This window comes from Pundamilia nyererei, unplaced genomic scaffold, assembly GCF_000239375.1.
Source record: "Pundamilia nyererei isolate P.nyererei 1_Seehausen unplaced genomic scaffold, PunNye1.0 scaffold00013, whole genome shotgun sequence".
Classification (NCBI taxonomy): Eukaryota; Metazoa; Chordata; class Actinopteri; order Cichliformes; family Cichlidae; genus Pundamilia; species Pundamilia nyererei.
The window spans coordinates 4,289,272-4,310,236 of NW_005187414.1; the positions used below are offsets into that span (position 1 = coordinate 4,289,272).

General features: G+C 39.9%; 1 protein-coding gene across 4 annotated transcripts in view; it reads left to right on the top strand.

The window, feature by feature from the left end:
- plcb4b (phospholipase C, beta 4b) overlaps positions 1-20,965 on the top strand; it is a 72,370-nt gene that overhangs the window by 4,517 nt on the left and 46,888 nt on the right. For 3 of the 4 annotated variants that reach the window (XM_013908720.1, XM_013908723.1, XM_013908721.1), the window contains one exon: positions 15,797-15,863. The exons of the other annotated variant lie outside the window; for it this stretch is intronic. The gene's annotated coding sequence lies outside the window, so the exon portion shown is untranslated. The remainder of the gene's footprint in view (positions 1-15,796; positions 15,864-20,965) is intronic. 4 annotated transcript variants of the gene reach the window in all.

The following is a 20,965-nucleotide window of genomic DNA, read 5'->3' on the forward strand; positions in this document are numbered from 1 at the left end:
ACTGAAGCTGTTGCTCTGTGTTCCCCCGTGCCAAGTTTGACACTTTAATGAAGCTCAAATGTGATTGCTGCCTATGTGTTCATGATGTATTTTGTATTAATGATGTGTAGCATCAAAGCTGTCTGTTAGCTTTGCCTGGTTCATTTTCATATGTCTCCTTTTATCGAGCAGAGAGGTGTGTATTATCTCTAAATTATTCTGTTGGCAAGAACCATATGACTAACTTGATAGTGACTAGGAAAAGTAATTCTTAAAACATATCTAAGCATTACTTTAGAAACATGTTTTATGATTACCACATATTATAGTTTGTGATAAAGGTTTGATTATTGAACAGTAAGCCGGTCTCCGCTGCAAACTGCTGGTATTTCTGAAATACACAAAAGGTGTCTTTTGGCAGTCTGTCCCAAAAGAGGATGGATATCGCTCCTAACTTGACATATTCTATGGAATACAGTCGTGAAGGTTTTTCAGGAATCTATGCCGTCCTGTGAAAGATTAAGTACACCCTTCTACAGGAATTAAGAGGGTAAATGGTAGCCAGGTGGTGCCAGTCAAATATGATTAATGGATCAGCTGCAAGTGTGAGAATCTCTATAAAAGCAGAAATTTTGGTAGTTTGTCGGTTTTGAGCATTCATGTCTATGTTAACGCAATGACACAATCTTCATATGAGTGAACATCCCAGCAAACTCACCCCAGGGTCAGACCACTCAATTCTCAGAGAAACTGCAAAACCCCAAGAACCACAGCTCAGACTCTACAGGCCTGTTAGCATGTTAAATGTTGAAGGTCATGACAGTACAGTTGGAAACACGAGACTTCAACAATATGGCTTTTTTGAAGGGTTGCTGGAAGAAAGCCTCTTCTTTCTTATATGGCAGCACAGATTAGGGGTGTAGAGTTGCAATCTGGACAACCACAAGACGTCTTGAACTATGTCTTTTGGACAAAGTGGAGATTTTGGCCATTATGATTCCACGATTATTGGTGAAAACCAAATGCAGTATATCAGCGCAGACACTTCATACCAACTGTCAAGCACGGTAATGGAGGGGCGTGATTTTTGCTTGTTTTGCAGATACAGTACATGGACATTTGGAGTCATTGAGTCGACCATGAACTTCTCTGTATACCAAAGTATTCTACATCTGACTTGGCTGAAATTGGGTCATGTAGCAGGACAATGATCACAAACACAGCAGTAAATCTCTAACTGAATGACTGAAAAATAAAAAATCAGGGTGTTGCAGTGACCTAGTGAAAGTCTAGACCTCAAACCAATTGAAATGTTCTGCATAAGCAGATGCTCACAAACTTCGAGGAACTAAAACAACTTTGTAAACACAAGCGGGCCAAAATTCCTCTGCAACAATGTGAGAGTCTGTCTGTGAAGGTTCTCAGTCATCCAGGTCATCGTAGTCAAAGGAGCTTGCAAAGAAAAGCGTCTGGACTTCTTTAAGTTGCTTGAAGATGTTTCCCCTCTCATCCGAGAAGCTTCTTCAGTTCTAAGGTCAAATGGTGGAGAGTCCCAGATATAAACCTAGTGGGAGTAACCCCCCACAGAGGGACAAAAGGACCCCCTGATGATCCTCTAATCGCCTGAGCCAAGGTGGGAAACTGGCCGTGGGTCCCAATCAGCCAGCGTTTCGGGTGTGTGTGTGAGAGTCTAATAAAGTCAAACGAAAACTTATTAGAGTTGTTGTTATAAAGGTGCTTCTACAAGCTATTGAATCACTTTGTTTTCAAAGAGTTCTGTGAAGACTTTTTCATGTGTATGTTAAGAAAACAGGGCATGAAGTGACATCTACAAGTTCAATCTTGTGATTTACATACCTGGATAATTATGCACTTGTTGAAACAAGTGTTATAAATATCAGTTACAACTTTATACTTGCCTTCCAAATAATGTTTATAGATGACTTACAGAGTCTTTATTACCTGCTTAAAAAGTATGATAAACATTAGTTGTAACCTTACTGTAACCTTTCAGAAAATGTTAATAGATGCTTTGCAGATCAATTTTTAGCTCACAGTATTCATTTACCATTCACTTAAAATGGTTATTATAAAGTACTGTCAAGAATTTACTAATAAAACTCCATCCTATTGAGTTAAGCTTGTACTTTAAATCCACCTGTACCAGTGTGTATGGCTTTTCACAGTAATAGATCGTGGGTAAATAAAAAAATTGGTGGTCATTGAAATAGACTGCCATATATGTGGCGCTTTTCTAATCATACTGCCCACTCAAAGTGCTATTTGCTACTATGTGTCACATTTAATCATACATTCATACAATATTTTATTTGTCACAGTTTTAATACTTGATCTACGTCTCATCCATAGCCAGTTTGCCTAACAAGCATGTCTTTGAACTAAGGAAGGCAAAGTAAACCCAGCAGAAATCTACACAGATACAGGGAAAACATCCCAAGGTGGGATTCAAACCAGGAACATTTTTGGTGTGAGGCAACACACTAAACATCCTAAGCTTGCACTTCAGTAACTACATGTGACGGGAAAGAAGGGAACACCCAATCCTTTGTAGACAATGAGGAATAAAACAGCATTCAATAATCATAGTTTACATTATCAGTTTTGCCATCATGCCTCACCTTATTTTAGCGTGTGTACCATCCTGCTGGTGCAGGCTAAAAAACGTTTAATTACCAGTGTTAATGGTTATCAATATTGGATACAAATTCTTTTTACCAACATGATTTTTTTTAAACTGTCATGTTATGGAGCATTCCTGTAAAAAATCAACACCTCTTTGTGTTGAAGGATAAAATAATAAGTTCAGTGCTTGTTCAAACGGAGAACATAAGATCCTTCCTTCTCACACGTAAGAGAAGCGGTGTCAGCGGCAGCAGAGTCAACACACCTAAATTCCCCCTGCAAATATTTACACGGATCCAGCACTCTGCAACTTTGTCCTACCCTGATGCATTTTAAGACCTTGGCATTCATCGAAAATATGGGTGTGACAGGCACCTGAGGCAGCACCCGGAGAGAGAAGATATTACTTTTGGAGGAGCTTCATCTTTTAATGTAATCAAGTAGCATAAAGAAAATGAGTCCTCATAAATGGCCATACCAAAATAGTTGCAGAGAAATGTAAACGCGGCAAAGTACCTTCTTTTGGATATCCAAAGAAGCTGTAACACTGCTTTTGTGCAAATGTGGCATCTTTCAGTTGTGCACTTGCTTAGAAAGCTTTCTAAGAAACAACATGAAAGACTCTGTCCTTGGCCCGTGACAAGGATAAAAGGGTCAGAAAAACCTCAGCATCCGCCCCCCTCCCGCCCGCTCTCTGCTCTGATAAAACCACTCAGCTCCACTCCCACAGTCTCATCTTCACGTAACACGATAGCTGATCAAAAAGTGGCCTCAACCCTCACTTATCCAGATGTTGTGGATTATAGAGCTATGTGGGAGTACTATTAGCTGCCTAAAGAAAGAGAGAGATCAATGATGAGAACGCGTGTCTTCACTACAAGGGTAAGTGTGGCTCGAGGGTGAATATAATGACGGGGGTATTCTCTGCAGATTCTAAACCAGCAGCAGAGGGAAGGAGATGGGTGGTGGTGCGAGTGGGGGTGGTGGTAGTGTCGGCAGCGAGTGAAAGCAGAGCAGATAGAGAGCGAGCGAGACTCTTACTCTCACACCAACAGATGGAAGCTACAGTCATCAAGTCAATATTTACTCTTTCTTAAAAAAAAATTGGCAGCATCGGCCTCGCTGATTCAGTAGCGGGCAGCAGGAGTATCTGAGCTTGTGCAAAAGAGGATTTGAGGAGTAAAAACAACACTTCAGTGATAATAACTGTGGCTCGGCTCCACGCGTCGGTCTAAAAATACGTTGGGACGAACCCTTCCCTCTCTTTTGTTAAACGCACACACGCTTGCAATGTGCGCATTCACTTTACCCATGGCTCAATCCACTGTGGGGATACATGTGAACGCAATTTGCACTTCCAATTAAACTGTCGACCTTCGCTCCAGAATGCAAAACGTGATTCTGTACCGTCCTCTCCTGGATAGCTATTATTAACCATCCCAGGCCCGTAATAGAGAGCCCGCGGCTTCACAACGCACCGACGAGGATCATTGCAGTCAGCAAAATTATCACATTTATCAACACTGTCAGTACTTGAAGTGGAAAATTAGCAGATATTTTACAGACTTATCGATCAAGCTTTTAATGGTTTATCTGTTTGCGTTACAAATGGGGCAAATGCAGGGAGGTCTTAAGTGTCTTCTTTAGGTGTTTGTTGAAAATAAAGTGGAGCATTAGTGTGTTTTTGGGAGGATACCAGTCATTTACATGAAGACAGAGAGCACTGTGAGAGAATAAGTTAAGATTCTGAAAACTGCAGACTACATAGGGCGAGGGTTAGCCTAAAGCATCCCGCCCAGCCTCTAACACAGTTTCAACGCATGACTTGCTGGCCTGATCAGATGACTTGATAAACAGCAGGAATGTTGCTTCTTCCTCTCTCTACAACACTGCCCGTGTGTGTGTGTGCGTGTGTGTGTGTGTGCAATTTAAATTATATAGCAGTGATATAGAGATGTTCAGGTTGGATTACGGATTATGTTTTTTGCTGAGTTTCCTGTAATGTCCTGTGGCATTATCATAATATGACTTTGTGTGTGTGTGTGTGCCAGAGGGGTCTCTTTAGGCAGCCCACTACTCTACAAGATAGCAATTATGTAACACTTCAGAGATTAGCTTATCATTTACCCTGCTCAGCTCAGTGGAAATGCAGAACACAGTACATGGCACAATTGTCTTTACTTTGTTGTTGACTTGGATAATAATAATGGCTGCAGGGGAATTCCTGCTATATATATGTAGATATAGTAGTTAATATGGGCCTAATTTATGTCTTTCTTTGGTTTTTTTGGTTTGAAAGACAAAGCGGATTTTAATGGCATTTTTTTGGAGGCTTTCTTTGGAGTTTGTAACTCATAAACTGAAAAGTACAAGCAGGGAAACAAACAGATTTTAGGTGGAGTATAAACACTGGGTTTAATAGGCGAATAGTTCCCTTCACATGGCTTTCCAAGCACTGCCAGAAATTTGTCAAAGAGCCTCGTGCATTTTTCATCAGCCACTTCTTGGATGTCATTTAAACAAACCTCTGTCCTTAGCACATAAATCCTTTAGATGGCTATCATAACAAACTGTAGAAGCAATGTGAAGTTTAGAAAAGTGTCACGAAGCACATGGTAAGAGGACAGATGTAAATTTTCCAGTGAAAAATGCTCAGACATTTTCCTTAGGTGACGCAATTATAGCACACGACATAGACTAGGAAATTCTATATGCTGTATATATTTACTAGATAGGAAATTGTAAATTATATATCACACATTGCGTTCACATGCATATACAGTACATATATCTACGATTGTTCCTAGCACTTGCTGAATTATAAAGACGTTTCCATTTGCGGAAGACAATCTCTAGAGCTTCAACAAGCTTTGTCTCTGTGTCCTAGTAGTGCCTTCTAAGGTTCACTTGTTGCATGTTTTTGCATTATACATTCATGTTCTTTTAAAAGCAATGACAAATCAAGAGAGTACTGTGCCAATTTCTCGAGTCCCCTCTCATTTCCTTATGTTTTGCTTCCAAGGAGCCAGAGTTTCTGTTAATTTCTTTAAAGGGGTCTTGAGCATCGGCCGCTCATTTACTCATCTTCAGTCCAGTCCTTGTACCTGACCATTTTTAGAGGAATATTTTGTTTAAGATACTTAGCACTAGGGCTGGGCTATATCATACCGTTCACGGTAATACCGGTGTAATTTTGGGCAATGACAGGAAAATGAAATATCGCGATAGAATATGGGTAAAAAGCGCATGCGCAGTGCCTATGTTTACATACGCACATGGCGGCGACGCAGAAGGAGAAGGGCGAAAGTGGATCGTTAAATGAAACCGATGAACCAGAATTGGTTTGTAGAAATGCTGCAACTTCAGTGGTGTGGAACTGGTTTAGCTTTGGTCCGTCAGATACACAACAAAGCACTATTTTTGGTAGAGCGTGATAGCGGGCCGTCGTTATTACCGTGTTGTTTGGAAAATACGGCACACTTAAAATCAATCCTTTGATTTTTCTGAAAGTTGACAGAGCCCCTTATAATCCCGTGTGCCTTATGTATGAATTCTGGTTGTGTTTATTGACCTCGAAATGATTTTATGTCGTACACGGCGCTCGAAAATCTGTCAAATGTTTTAGTACGACTTTGCTAAGCTACGAAGCTGCACCGCTTGATGGATTGTCGGAGCATTAAAGCTATCATAGGCAGGCGCCTCGCGGAGTGATACGTACTGTGCTTCGACATAATATTAACGTATTGTGTGTGTGTATAAGCTCTTTTTAAGTTTTGTGGATATTATACATGGTTATGCTGATGTGTCGGCCAGTTTCCACTGGAAATTGGCCGACACATCAGCGTCAGCGAGGAATTTGCACTGTTACATTTTTATATAACTTTAATGCACATAAAAACAGCTGCTTGTTTAAGTGAAAATACATTGATGGGTTTTTTTGCACTAATAAAGTTGTAAAGTATTTTGTCTAGTGTCAGTTATATCGTCAGTTATATCGTTATCGCAAATTTTCAAATGTATATCGTGATAAATATTTTTGGTCATATCACCCTGCTCTACTTAGCACTCCCTGTAGCATAACAAACTGTTAAGCATAAAAAAAGTCACCTAACTCAAGGGGCGAACCAGTATTTTGTCTACATGTAAAAGTCATCTTGGCAAAGAACCTAAACTTTAGATGGCTGTATGTCTCCAGCCATGTATGAAACACGGTGGAGGCTCTCTCATGTTGGGCTGCATTTTTGTTAAAAGGATTTTGTTCAAGTTAATGGAATTATAAATGCAGAGTAAAGACTGCTTAAAAACATTACAAGAAAGCTGCCTAAGAGAGTTTAGAGTCTTTCAAGCTTGTTGGAATAGTTTAAACTTGCGTATATTTTGCCTTATACATGAGGGGTGGCTCAATACTTGCATTGCACAGTATTATAAATAAATAAAACTGAAAAGAGGCTGAACATCAAACACAGAACACAATAGTTGTGTGTTTCACTGAGAGTGGCTCAGTAAGCACACACAAACTCCTTTTGTTTATGAAGCTCCTGTTATTATTTAATAATCTTGCTTGAGTTTGAATTAACAGTGAGAAGAAAACTGTATGAGCAGTTTCACTGCAGCACTGAAAGCAATGATTACTTTCACCTTAGGCCTTCAATTAAAAGCCTCTTCCAGACATGCACCTCATTATGCAAATGAACCGGTAATTTTATTTGTACTTTTTGGTTCAAGTCACTTTTCTGCAGAAGTCAAGATGACAATCTAAGGAGGTCAAACATCCTGTTAGATCAGTCTGTGGACATGTTGTTTATTATTACACACGGTTATACTTAGCTTCCCATCAATTTGCTCTCCTCAACAGCTTAAAGTATGAACAAACATTCAGATTACTCAAAATGCAGTCGCCGTGCTTAACTCTTTACTACCGTGTGATTTTTACAGCTAAAAGCTGATTAGATTTCATGCTGCACACAGTGTGAAATGTTTTCTGCTCAGCAACTGAGAGCATATTGGTTACCATGTTGAGGAGTTGGAGTTGCAGAGATCGGATATTAACCTAATAGCTTACTCTGGCTGCTCTGTTTGTTCTTTAATGAAAAATAATTTGGTGACGATTTTTGATGAATGTGTAGTCCATTTCATTTTCTGCGGCAAATTGAAATTTCTGCCTTCCTCACAGTCAAAGGCACCCAGCATTGTGTCGTTGAAGTGTTTTTAATGTGAACTAGAAGCAGCTGTCTGGTTGATATTAGGAGTAATATAATACAACCGTGCATCTGTGTTAGAGTGTACAGTAGACGGTCAGCCTAATATCAGTGAGGTCAAATTATAAACATTCATGTGGGATGACATGAATTCATCATCTCCTGTCAATCCTTTGTGTGTTAATAGACAATATGAGTCCAGCACGGGGCTGGCAGACTCCACCACTAACAAGAAGAACAAATAAATCAAAGGGTAATACGTTTTGTAAAGTGCCAGGGACTTCTTGTCCTTGTCCGTCCTCACTGTTGCATAAGGCAAAAAATTTAAAACCATCTGTTACCACCATGGCTCTGTGATTCAGCCAATGTAGTCTAGAAGCCAGTTAGATGCACAGGGCATCAAAAACAAATTGCTTTATGGTTAGAATTGTAAAAAAGTAAAAGTGGCAGCATCTTTGCTGAATTCAGCCATGTTTGACCTGAAAATGAGAACGGGACCAATACATGTGGCAGACTCAAATCATTAGCTTTTCACACACCATTAGCAGCACATGTTTCATATTGTTATGTTTGGCTTGACTTGAAGCATTAGATGGCGTCTCAAGCTGTGGAAGAGTGTCGGCTGTGAGTCACAGCAATGCTGGCTGAAAAAGCAAAGTGTAAGTGCATGTTTGGATAAAATGACTCTGCTCTGCCTTGCTTTAGGGTCATGGAAAAACAAGAACCTTTTCTTTCACGCAGGTGTTTGCTGCTTTTAGTGCCTACAGGTGAAAATGGGGTCAAAGTTTAAAAAAATGTTGAAATTATTTTTAAAGCTGTGAGCAAAAACATGATAATCACAACCTGCAACATCAGAGAGAACCACGTTCTCTTTCTTGTCGTTTTTGCCTCTCACCAATCTCTTCTAACAGTACAGGCTTTTTCAAATACCAGTTGCCAAATGTTATGTGTGAATTGCTGCTTTGTATGCATGTGTGTCTGCAGGAATACACAGACTTGTATTTGCAGAGGAGCAATAATCAGCTGCCACTCTAGAGACTCTCAGCTATGCTGATTTTAATGACCAAAGCATCCACCATATCTTAGCAACTAAGTCCAACTAAGTACGCAGCTTTGGTGAGAGCAGTGTAGCGGCACAACTTTGAAACTAAGAACAAAGGAACCACGCAGTCCTTTGCACCATTATGTTGAACAGATGAAAAAAGTAAAAAATTAAAAACTACATAGGTGGCACACCAAGACTGGATGTTTTTTATGTATTCAGGAGAGTCTTTGGATTAAAAGCTTTGTTAATAAATGCATAAATGTTTTTGTTTTTTTACTTCTGTAACCATTTTGTCTTTTTAAACTCCTTCAAAAACTCAATTTATATTGTTGAGATGATTTTATAGAATAACCTGGGCATGAATCAGATATCCACATTCACTTGTCTCTATCATGTGGCTCTACAGCTAATCAGCCAGTCCTCGGCTGCCTTCTTACACCTGCATGAGCATAACCTCTGCATGTGAAGGACATGCATTTTATGGTGAACAGACATTTCTTTGAAAATGTCAAAAACACTCATGTGGAGAGACATTGTTTTCATTTTTGAATGATTTATTTTTATGTTTATAATGAACCTGTATTATATAACATTGGGCAGATGGATGACTGCAGTGTTATAGATTCCTGGTCTGAAACTTAATCCCTACAGTTTTTCATGTCATAGCAGCACAAATTATGCTGTGTAATAGCTATGAGCTATTAGCTGAGGTTGAATGGTTTCCTACCATTGGTCCATGCTAATAAAATCTACTAATTAGCCTGCACAATGGCGGAAGGGGAGAAGTGCTCTCCGTTTGTGTCTGATGTGCGCAGAGAGACCAAGACCTAATTTTTTCCTTGTTAAAGACAGTCGTCCATCATTCTCCAAGGCAAAGCGAGCGATATTCTCTGACTCACTAAGCAGAAAAATCCTCCCGCTCACCTTCTCTCTCTCTCTCTGCCAGGATTTTACTCTCTTTGGCTGCCTCTCACTCTTTGGCCCTCAGGGAGCTGGCTTCTGACAGCATCACACAGAAAAAATAAAATTGAAAAGTCAAAGTGTATGTGAAATGTTTTGGTGCCTGTGCAGCTTTGTCTTTGTCTGCTTGCCTTTCTCCCTTCCTCCATTGTTCTCTACCGCTCTCAGGATGCCGCCCTCTTTGTCTTTACCTCCTATTTCAATTTCACCCACGTTCTACTGTGAAGACAGTAAAGAGAGTGATGTTTCAGGTTATTTATTCCATTCATGCCTGCGTGGGTCTTTCTGATGGATTGTAGTACATGAATCTATTGGGAGGGAAAAAAAAGGATGAAAAACAAAAAAAACCTCATAAATAGTTGAGAGAGCTTCTAGCACCACTCCTGGCATGACTCATTTTGTTTATACTGCAGTGTTAGCAGAAACCGAACGTAAGTTCCAATGAATGGTGATAGTATTGAGTTCAAGTCTTTATATTTTAACCGCTTCCACGCTACAATACTAGTCCGTGTCCCCGTTTTCGAAGGTTGCAGAGAGTGGACATTCATCGAAGAGGTCATCCGGCACTATCACTAAAGTGGATGCAGCATTTTGGTTGCTTCAAATTAAGTTGTGTTGGAGTTTTGAGATTTTAAAGCCGGTTAAGCAACACCAGTTCTTACAGAGTCATTGTTATACAACTGTTGTTTACTCTCAATTTTCTTTTTAAATTATGCTAAGTAAGTAAAAAGGTCAATATTTGCTGATGTGCTTTGATGTGTGTGACTTGGTGTTGAATCGAAGAAGACGCGAGGTATCCAGAGAGATGCATTTCTTTCATTTTTCCTCATGTTTTCAGGTTTGTCACTAAATAATTGTAATTTGTACATTTTAGTCATATAGAAAATTAGGCTGGTGTTTATGCAGTTCATGAAAATGGTGCTGAATGGTATACTGCACAACTTTACTATCACTATTCCTTGCAGTATAGAAGTATATTACTCAAAATATTTGTATTGAGTGATTGTGGATACAGTTTACGAACATATAGAAGTATTTTGGTTTGTTTTTTCCCTTTGTTTTTGTTGCTGTGGCAAGAAACAATCAGAAGAGCTCCACATGACTGAATCGTTCAGAGGTTCATGATTTCGGGTCTTGATTTTTAAATGTTCGTCTTTCATAAACGTTACTAATGTTGCTAATTAACCACAGTTAGTGAAACTGATTCTTATTAGGTACTGCATACATAAAGGTCCTACTTAAAAGTTGTTGTGGACTCCTTCAGCAGCTGCAGAGCATGTAAAAGGTGAAAAAAGCTATGTTCTGGGGTTTAGAGTCACCACCAAAGATAAGACACAAACATTATTACTTAATTTAAATACTTCCATTCGTACAACAGGTACTTCTTTGGGTAGAGTGTTACTTTCAACGGGTAGTTTTGTTTTGTCTGCTAGCAGCAGCAACATGCAGCGGTAACATTTAACTAGCTTGTGGCTATTCACTACCTGGACTTTCATAACAGTAACCCTTCTATACTACAATACAATATACAATACAAGAAGTAATAGATAAAGGAGTTCTTAAAAAAAAAACTTTATTGGATTTATAATTTATAAAAACAGGCTAGTAAATATCCTGGCTTAAAAAAATAACTTCTTTGTTATAAACTTTATTGATGCATTTATGTTATTTGTGGTCAGTGCAGCTGTGTGGTCTTTTTTTGTATGATTTGGATTGAATTTGATGAATGTTTATTGGTATCTTTTTGGGCTTCTGGATGTGTCCAGGTTATTGAAGACTCCTCCTGTTGGTGGAATTTTACTGTTGGAATTTTCCACTTTCACCCTAGGTTTGGATGAACACCATATTTGGAAGGCCCCAATTAGTGGAACACCAATAGAAAAGATTCGGTGGGTTGATAGATGAAGGCCTGCATACCAAAACATGCTCACCGTGCCATGAGAATAAAGCCATTGGAGTTTGTTGGTATTTTAGTTTATTTCACACTCTACATCTTGATAGTTATAAATACACCATCCAGATACTTTTAGTGTACTTCATGTAGCTAAATTTATGCACATAATAGAAAGTCTAAGTCCAGAGAAATGGGATTCTAGACACAACAAAAGTCTTAATGCCATGGTGACAAGTTTCTAGTCCTAGCAGACTCATGTCTGTAACATTAAGTCATGTTATTTTCAGAAACTGGAAACGGGGGATTTAGTAACTTCCAGGAGCCTCAACTGGAAACCTTACATTGACATAAAGACATAATCCCCATAAAACTGAAAAATGTAATTTTTATGCTCTGATTTGTTTGAAAAAAAATTCTGTGAAATGCATAAATTTGTAAATGTAGGAGATATCAGCCAACTAGCTCCTGATGGCACCTTCCAAACTGCATTACAGACAGTAGACTGGTGTGAGCTATTATAATGAAATGGTGATGTATGAAAGGTGAAGTGTAACTTTAGTGTTAATGTTTGTCAAGCTTTCTATCCCCCAGTCTTCAGTCTGGTTTTCCTACTTTAGTCCTCTGAGAAAACAAACTATCCTGCATGACACAGCTGCACACAAACACGGGGGGAGGGATTTCTCAGAGTCCTCCTTTGGTCGTTTTGAGAGCTGATGTTATTTAATGTCCCTTCAGAGTCACTCTCAACATAGTTGCAATCGGGGGCCAAATGAGAATTATCATCTCAGTGCCCTGACAGGTGCTGCTCATGGCAGCAAAGCCGTCAACAGCGTGTCCCACAGAGAGCTGCGCGTCAGCCTTTGGGTTGGGTCGATTTCCTGAGGCGGGGACATATGTCGTTAGTACTTGAACTGTCATTCTCTTCACCTCCAGACCAGTTTATGTGAGGCATTTTGGTGTAAGCTTGTATGTGTAGATAATGGCGTATTATTTTCAGATTAGGCTATTTCAGGTAACACGGATAATGTCATTTCCCCGGCCAGATCCCATCCTGTGATACCTGCGGGAGTGTGTGCGATTGGCAGTGTTGTTGTTTTAATCAGCACCCCTGTGTGCTTCCCCTGTAAAGCCGTCATTTGTTGAGTGATGGTCGGCACAGCTGTTACTGTTTATACCATTTAAATCCTGTGACAGGCAGGGGAGAGATTAGCAGCTTCTTACCTGTTGCTTTAATCAAAGGAATGATTACCGCATGGCTGGATGTTACTTAGAATAGCACCTACTAAAAATATACTCATGTGTGCATGTGTGTGTCCGCACAGATGCACAGAAAGAAGAGATGTAGCAAGAAACATCTATTTTTTTTGTTTGATATTGTGTATTCATGACTGAACTCTTTTAGCTGTGCTGCTGGTTGGAGTTTCCATAGTAGCACAATTGAGTTCCAGTTTGTTAGCTTTGTCTGCTAAAGTGTAAAATATCTGTGTCCACTTAGCAGCATCATCACTTATTTTCTTCTACTTATTATTATCCCTAGTAACAGCAGCAGTAGTATTTTACAGGTTTCCTATGTCGGTTCATTCTTACTTCGATGGATAAAAGAGGCCTGGTGAAAAAGCAGGACCCAAGTATTGTTAGCCTGTTCTCTTTATAGGGCTCTTACTAAATTACTTAGCAGAACATGAATATTGGTGTCTGTACATGTGTCATGGCTTTTTTGATACACAGTGTATCTGCTGATGCTCTACCCTGGCTGAAGAGGCCTGTGAACAGCTCTTGTCCAGTGAGTCCACTTGACATGTGGAATATTTGATCTACATAGGCCTCTCCCACAGTTGCAGCTTATCTACATGAAGAGGGGGAGAGAGGGATCAGAGGCAGATGACTCAAAATAGATGGTGCCAGATCAATACCAAGCTCTGTATTAACTTCATTACATGGGCCTGTTTTTTGCAAGGCCCAACTGATGCTGGGATTTTTTGGAGGTGATTTTTTTTGGTAGTAAAAATGTTGTATATATGTAGAGTGAGGTCAATAATTAGTTGCACAAAACACAATTTTTGCACTTGTACTTCCAAGTACTTGACTCAAGTGCAGCATTTCAGCTTTAATGTTGGTTTTTTTGGTCGTTTTGTTTGTTTGTTTTTTGTTTACAAACATTTTTAATTAACAAGTTAGGAATTAATCAAAAGTTGGATTGACGAGCAGTTTCGTGGCCAAGTCAAGCCTGTTCCCTCATTATTTCATGACAAATGATGCGGGCATAATATCTGAAGTTATAGTTTTTTTACTATAATGTTAAAAACGGTGTGCTGAGAGACGTCAGTGCAAACCAAACAAGCAAACCTATGGGAGAAGTCGCAAAAACATTAGGTGTGGTGCAAAAAGAATGAACGCACCGAGCAGCTCAGCAGCACCAAAAGGCCTGAAAAACCACAGAAGACAACTCGAGTGTGTGACGACAGTTTCATTGTTGAGAGAAACAACTTTACAACATCTAACCAAGTCAACACTTTCAAGGATGTAGGCGTATCCCTGTCAAAGTCTACAATCAAGAGATACCTTTTATGTAAATACAAAGCATGTACAATGTAAATACAGCAGGTTCATAAGGTTCAAACCACTGGTTATACTTGAAAACAGGAAGGTCGGATTATACGGCACGGTTTGGACAGATGAAACCAAGATTAACTGGCATGGATATGTATAACTGCCAGTGGCATTAAGTCACTAGTGTTTATTGATGATGTGACTTCTGAGAGAAGCACCAGGATGGATTGTACTACACTTGCTACACTCTCTCCTCAGATTCAGCCAAATGCTCCAAAATTAATCAGACAGTGCTTCACAGATAGATAGATAATGACCCAAAGCATACTGCTCAAGAGTTTAAATAAATAAAATATTCTTCAGTGGCCATGCCAGTCACCTCGTCTTGGCTCAGCATCTTTTCAGTTATGGTATGCAAACTGAAAGCAGACAAGCAGCAACTGAGGGTGGCTGCCGTAAAGCCTCATAATCTTAAAGGAGGAAATGCAGCATTTTGACATGTCTACTGGTTCTAGACTTCAGGCAGTCATTGACTGCAAAGGACCTGTATCCAAATATAAAAACAGTCCATATATTGACATTGTGTTAGTTTCTCTAATTAATTTGGACAACAACTGCAGTATGTTTAAAGCTGGAACTCACGAGAGGAACCTGTCACAAAATATATTTCTTATTGGGCTTTCAAAAATCTCCACATTAACAAGCAATCATAATCCCAGATGGAAATACAACCTTAAGAGCAGCAACTTTCCCTCACTTTACTTGTTGAAATCTAGCTTCTGCTGTCTACACTTATCTGGCAAAGTTTATCTTGCAAAGTGATTGTATAAAGAAACCATTACTGGCCTGATGAGAGACACAAGCAGAATCACGGTCACTCCTAAGTACAGGAAATGATGAGGAATTTTTCTTGTCTTCAGGCCTGAGGTACCAGATGCCTTGCCAAAAGGGGGATTATCTTCTCCTTTCCATCTATAGTTTGGTTCTTGTTTCACTCATCCGCGTTGCCTCTCTGTCTGCACCTTTTGACCCAATCTGTGTTTTACATTTACGTTTTAAGCTTTTAGCAGACTCTGTTTTATTTTCACTGACATACCTGCCTCTCAGAAGCTGCTGCAGAGCAGATGTGGAGGTGGTGCCGTTTGTCTAATTTGCCAGCTCATTTCCACCAATCTCTCTGACAGAGGCAGCCTTTCTTACGGGAAGCGCCTTCCATTAAAAGTTTATTTAGCAGAAGCCAGAGGAATGATTAAAATTCTGCACTTGCCAAATAGGATGAGGAACATTACTGGGGAGCTGGTGATTACACCCCAGTGTGTGCGTTGTGTATGTGTGAACAGGAACATGCTCGTGTACATCTTTTTTTTTTTTTCTGTCAGTGTCTTTCCTAAAGGCATCACAATCATCTGTAATATGACTATAAGTGTATGAGAGGAAGCTGAATAATGAAGTTAGCACGTATCTGCAAATTGGACTAAATTTCTTTTCTCTCCCCCTCCCGTTTGCTTTTCCCCCCTCTCTTTCTAGAGTGGCCCACTGCTATCTTCCAGTGTTTCCCCTCCCCTCAGTTTTCTGTCTCCCTGTCTGTCACCTGGTAAGTACTCTCAGATTCACCTCCCACATATACAATACAGAGGCTTTCAGTGTTTTTCATTCCTTTATGTAATCATCAGCTCCCTTGCTAGCTTGAACTACAAATTGGTTTAACCTTTGCAAAACAGAGCATCATTTCTGTAAAGAATGTACATATTTATGGCACATGACAGCATGGTAGGTATACAGTATACATACTTATGTTGAGTACAGTTAGTAGGCATTTGTCTTTTCAATTCAGCAAAGTGTGTTAGACAGTGCAGGATTAGCCTAACAGACAAGACTTAATGTTGTGAGTTAACTGAGCCAGAAATCTGTGTGAATAATGACTCAGTCAATGAAACGTGAGGAAATTATGTGCCGGAATAGGGAAAAACATCAAGTTATTAAGTGATATTTCACACAGTTCTGCTAAAAAGTTTAACAGAGTTTAAAGTGTCACAGATCAAAGAGACATACACTCGGTAATTTTGAATTTAGCGTGTACCCCAAAGAAAAAGCAACACAGTGCAGCAGCAAACTGAAACAATCTTTCAAAAGTGGATAAAAACACCAACATTTGCTTTTTTTGTCTTTGTCTAGGCATTATTGTGAAAAATCCAACTTTCGAAATTTCCAGTTTACCATCATTTCCATCCAGGAAAACATAATTTCAACCACTGGATACATTTCAGAGGTTTTACTCTCTTTTTAATCCTTTTGACAAGAAGTGAGTGAAATTTATAACTTAAAACATCTTCAGAGCTTCTTTGTTTCAAGTAAAACTCGGACTCGGATGTTTAACATTCATCCTGTGATCATTTATAGTCGTTTGATGAATTTCAGTTAGCTCCTTTACCGTTAGCTCATCTCTCTCACGCTGTCAGATCCTGTCATCAATATTTTTCACAGGCTAACACAGTGACACAGTAATTTACTGTTACCATACACCAGCAGTCACTTTAGAATCACCAGTTAACCTGACAAACGTGTCTTTGGACAAGTTTAGACCTAGAACCGTTTTGCTCCATTGACTAACTGCTATTTATTGTATTGGCCAACCTGTATAAATAATCTAACAATACTACTTTTTGCTCTCACCTAACACCCCAAGCACATCTAACACTGCACCCACAGACACTTTTTTTTGTTTTGTTTTGTTTTGCACAAATGAAAACCCACTGAATGCATCAGGGGGTATTTGAAGTTCAGTATCTTGCCTAAGAACATTTCAGCTCAGGGTTGAACCACTGACCTTCTGAATAGGAGGCAACCCACTCTAAATCCTGAGCCAGCATGAACAACAAACCTTCTGGGGGCCATAGGAGAGAAATGGGTAATCAGTGAGGAGAGTTAGTGGTGCATCGACGAGATGTAACTGGAAAAAAAGGATTACTTGTACTTCCATGCCCCAGACCCACTTAAAAAAAGAAACTCCAGAGTTACAATGTTGACTTCCACATAGTTAAAAAATTATACATCTTTGACTAACATAAAAAAGGACAAGTTTAGTTTATCTGAATTATTATTTTTTGCCTTTGTTGATGGCCGTATTGAAAATGGCTCCACATTTTCAGATAATTTTTAAAAATTAATTATAAAACAGAGTATTTTTTTGCAAATACCAATTTTACTCAATTTTAATATTTGTGTCCATTTGAACAATTTCCCTGCAAGGTGAAGTTACCAGCTGTGCTAACAAAATATCAACTGGTTAATTGTTATACCTTCTGTTGCTTGAGTGGGTGCTGCACTGTGGCTGCTCAATGCCCCTAAAACTTAGGGTGAAATCTTATCCTTACAGCTTTAAATCATTATAAGTGCATAGATTAGAGTGTATTACATCGATATGTTTAATTACGGTGAAAACATAATTACAGTCTTTTAAATAAAGATAATGACGGTGTTAGTACCCACCCAGACAACGCAGTCATCAAGTTTGCAGATGATACCACCGTGGTGGGGCTCATCTCTGGGGGAGATGAGACGGCGTACAGAGCTGAAGTTCAGAGGCTGTCAGATTGGTGTGTAAATAACAACCTGGATCTCAATACCACCAAGACAAAAGAACGGGTAGTTGACTTCAGAAGGAGGAAGGACAAGCAAGGAGTAATTTTCTTTCACCCACTGAGGCAGGTGTTGCAACTTTTTTTTTTCTGTTGTAATAATCAGTAAAAATCCGATTTGCATTCACCATCTGTTGAATCTGAATGTGGGAAGTGACTGGTATGAATACCAGCACTCATTTATAAGAATTTTTCTTCAAAGGCATTGAATAGCAAGATAAACACTAAGTGAACAGGCTGGTAACGTTTAGAAGAAGCTCCAGTGTATTTCTGCAGAAAATGAAAATACATTTTATTATTAGTTTTTATTGTAATATAAAGCGGGTAGTTCAGGGAGAGCTTTTTCAACGTACCCAAGAAAGCGTTGACAGGACAAGTTGCCTTCAATTTGTAATTCCCAGTTATGTCCGATCACCAGTTAAAGGGCTTGTTTACTAGAATCGAGGGACTCTGTGGATCTGTTTTTTATGACTGTGCTTATGTGTGTGGCTGGGGCTTTTAATGATAGGGGTAGATGGTCTGTGTTTAGAGATGTGTGTTCTCTGGTATTGCCTCAGGGGCTGGAAGGGTTGGGTGGGCTAGTGAGTCCCCATGTCTCTAAAAATACCCTTTGGGATCCCATTCAGAGGCTGAAATGCGCCTATTTGTGTGTGCGTCTGCATGACGCTGCTGCAGCCAGGCAAGCTAGAGGCTATTACTGGCCAGCAGGGTTGCTAGGGAGACCAGTCGTGTCAGAGAGGAGCAACATCTGTGGGCCGTTTGTTTGTCGAGACAGGTTTTCCTTTTTCTGTCTCACGTCTTTCTCTCTCTTTTCCCCCCCCTGTCAGTCAGTGCCAGGGAAAGACTAATGCTGCATGTTTTCAAGGTTCATGCAGAAGTCTCAGTCTCTCATCATTAGAGCTTTCACACATTTGTAAACATCATTCTTGCATATTGAGCTGATTTAGAAGCTGGGCTTTCTTGGGAAATAGTTTAGCTGTCTCTGCTCAATCATGCTCACAGTAGGCCCTTGGGCTGTCAGTCAGGAGGGACTTGGGGGGGCTTTTTTTCACTGAGTTCACGCCAGTGGAAAGGTCAAATTCTGGGGAAGCATTTAACCCCTGCCCCTTCATGCTGCCTCTCTCCTCAGCTCCCCTCTCTATATGGACATGTTCTATTTCCACTGCTCCTTTCTCCTGGCTGCCTCCTCGGCAGCTCAGCGGGGCACAAATTCTCTTTTAATAGGTACATATTTGGGCAATAGGAGAAGTCCCATATTTGTGAGCAACCCACTCGCCCTCCCTCCCCCCCCTCTCTCTATCCAGTTCTTGCCATCTCAAGTCTTCAAAGCTTCTCTTCGTTGCACATGTTCTCTCTTGGTTATCCTTAATTTTTCTGTCCTGTAAGATGGAGCAGAGTAAGGGCAGTGGGTGGAGGGTGTGCATCTTTGGCAAACAGATGTGACAGGGCACTTCCCAAATTAAATTTGTTCTTTTGAGCATCCTTTAATTTGGAGCATTTTAATCCTGTTAAGGTCTCTAACTCAGCAGGGTGTTGTTTTTGCAGGAGCACCACAAACTGGTTTCAATGTTTATCTTGAATCCAAGATGCTTGAGTTTATCTGAGCACAAGGAAACCTTTTTCAAATAAAATTCAGATGCCACTCAAGCACTTCTAGTAGTTCACCCAGAATATTATCTACGTACGTGTATCCTCAGTAATCCTGACCATATTTGGGGAAACCTGGTCTTGAAGGGCCCTCTGCATTCTGTGTGTAACAGGGCAGAGCGAACCTCTGACCTCCTAATCCGGTCTAAACGAGACCGTCACACACACACACGTGCACGCGCAGACACACACATGCAGCACAGTTGAGCAGTGACTTTGTGACGTAACAGTCATTTTTGGAATAATATGGTATTTTCACTCTGCAAAGGCCAGTTACCTAACATTCATCCCCAAATTAACAGGCTCCTACCTCCATCACCTCAGAGTGATACAGCAATCCATTTACGCCAAGATAAGACTAAGCTGTGAGTTTGATTCTGATTGTGTCCCCAAATGCCTCTAGTTGTATTAGAATATGCATATCATCCCCAAAAGTACCTCCTCAGCGATAACTAATTCAATTAGTGGCTGACACTGCTCTATATTAATGTGAACCTAATGCTTGTGTTGAGACAAAAGCATTCTGAGTGTTACTTCCAGCAGCACATTGCATGAAAGGTAGTCATTAGAACTATGGCATTTTAATTACATGTTAAATATTTTGTCTATGCTTCTACATTAATGCCTTTTTAAAATTAAATGCACAGTCTTCTCTCTTTAATGCCAGTGTTCCGGTCATATTTCTATTATTAACCAGACACGGATACCATCTCCTCAGCATCACCTCTTGAAAGATGGTCTTTTCCATATTCCATTTGGGGGCTTCAGCGTCACACATTCATCACTCTGCAAAGACAGAGTGAGGATTTCTAGTAATATTTTTGGACTCTATTTTCGCCTTAGCACTTTTCCTTTGCAGAGCTTCTTGAAAACATCACCGAAATATGGATCGTCAAAGTAATGTGAAAGTCTTTTGTAATTTGTCTGCTTCTGTTAACTTCCTTATTAAATTTCTGTCTTCAGATGGCAAGAGAATCTTTGACCAGTGACACGTGTGTCAGTCTTAAGGTTGGATTAAGTGTGCTAATGTGTCAGCCAGGCCCCTTGACCTCACCACATTCAGGGGACTCCCTGACACACAAACACACATACATGCACACACAGACAAACGAACAGTACTTTAAATGTCTGCGATAAAGATTCTTGATAACCCCGGGGACAACCCTCGCCCTTCTCTCAATTCCTTCCTTCCCTCCCTCCTGCTTGTCTTTATTTCCCTTTGAGAGGCCTCAGTGTTACTTCAATGAGGGTAGTCATGGGCCCTGAGGTCAACAGACTCTAGCACTCTTTTTGTCACACACACATAAACATACTGATATCCACACTTTGGCAAAGGCTTTGGGCTGCCATTTACGAGGTGGATGCTAAGTCTAGTAGGATGTGTGTTCATTTTTCATGTAACTCAGTTTGG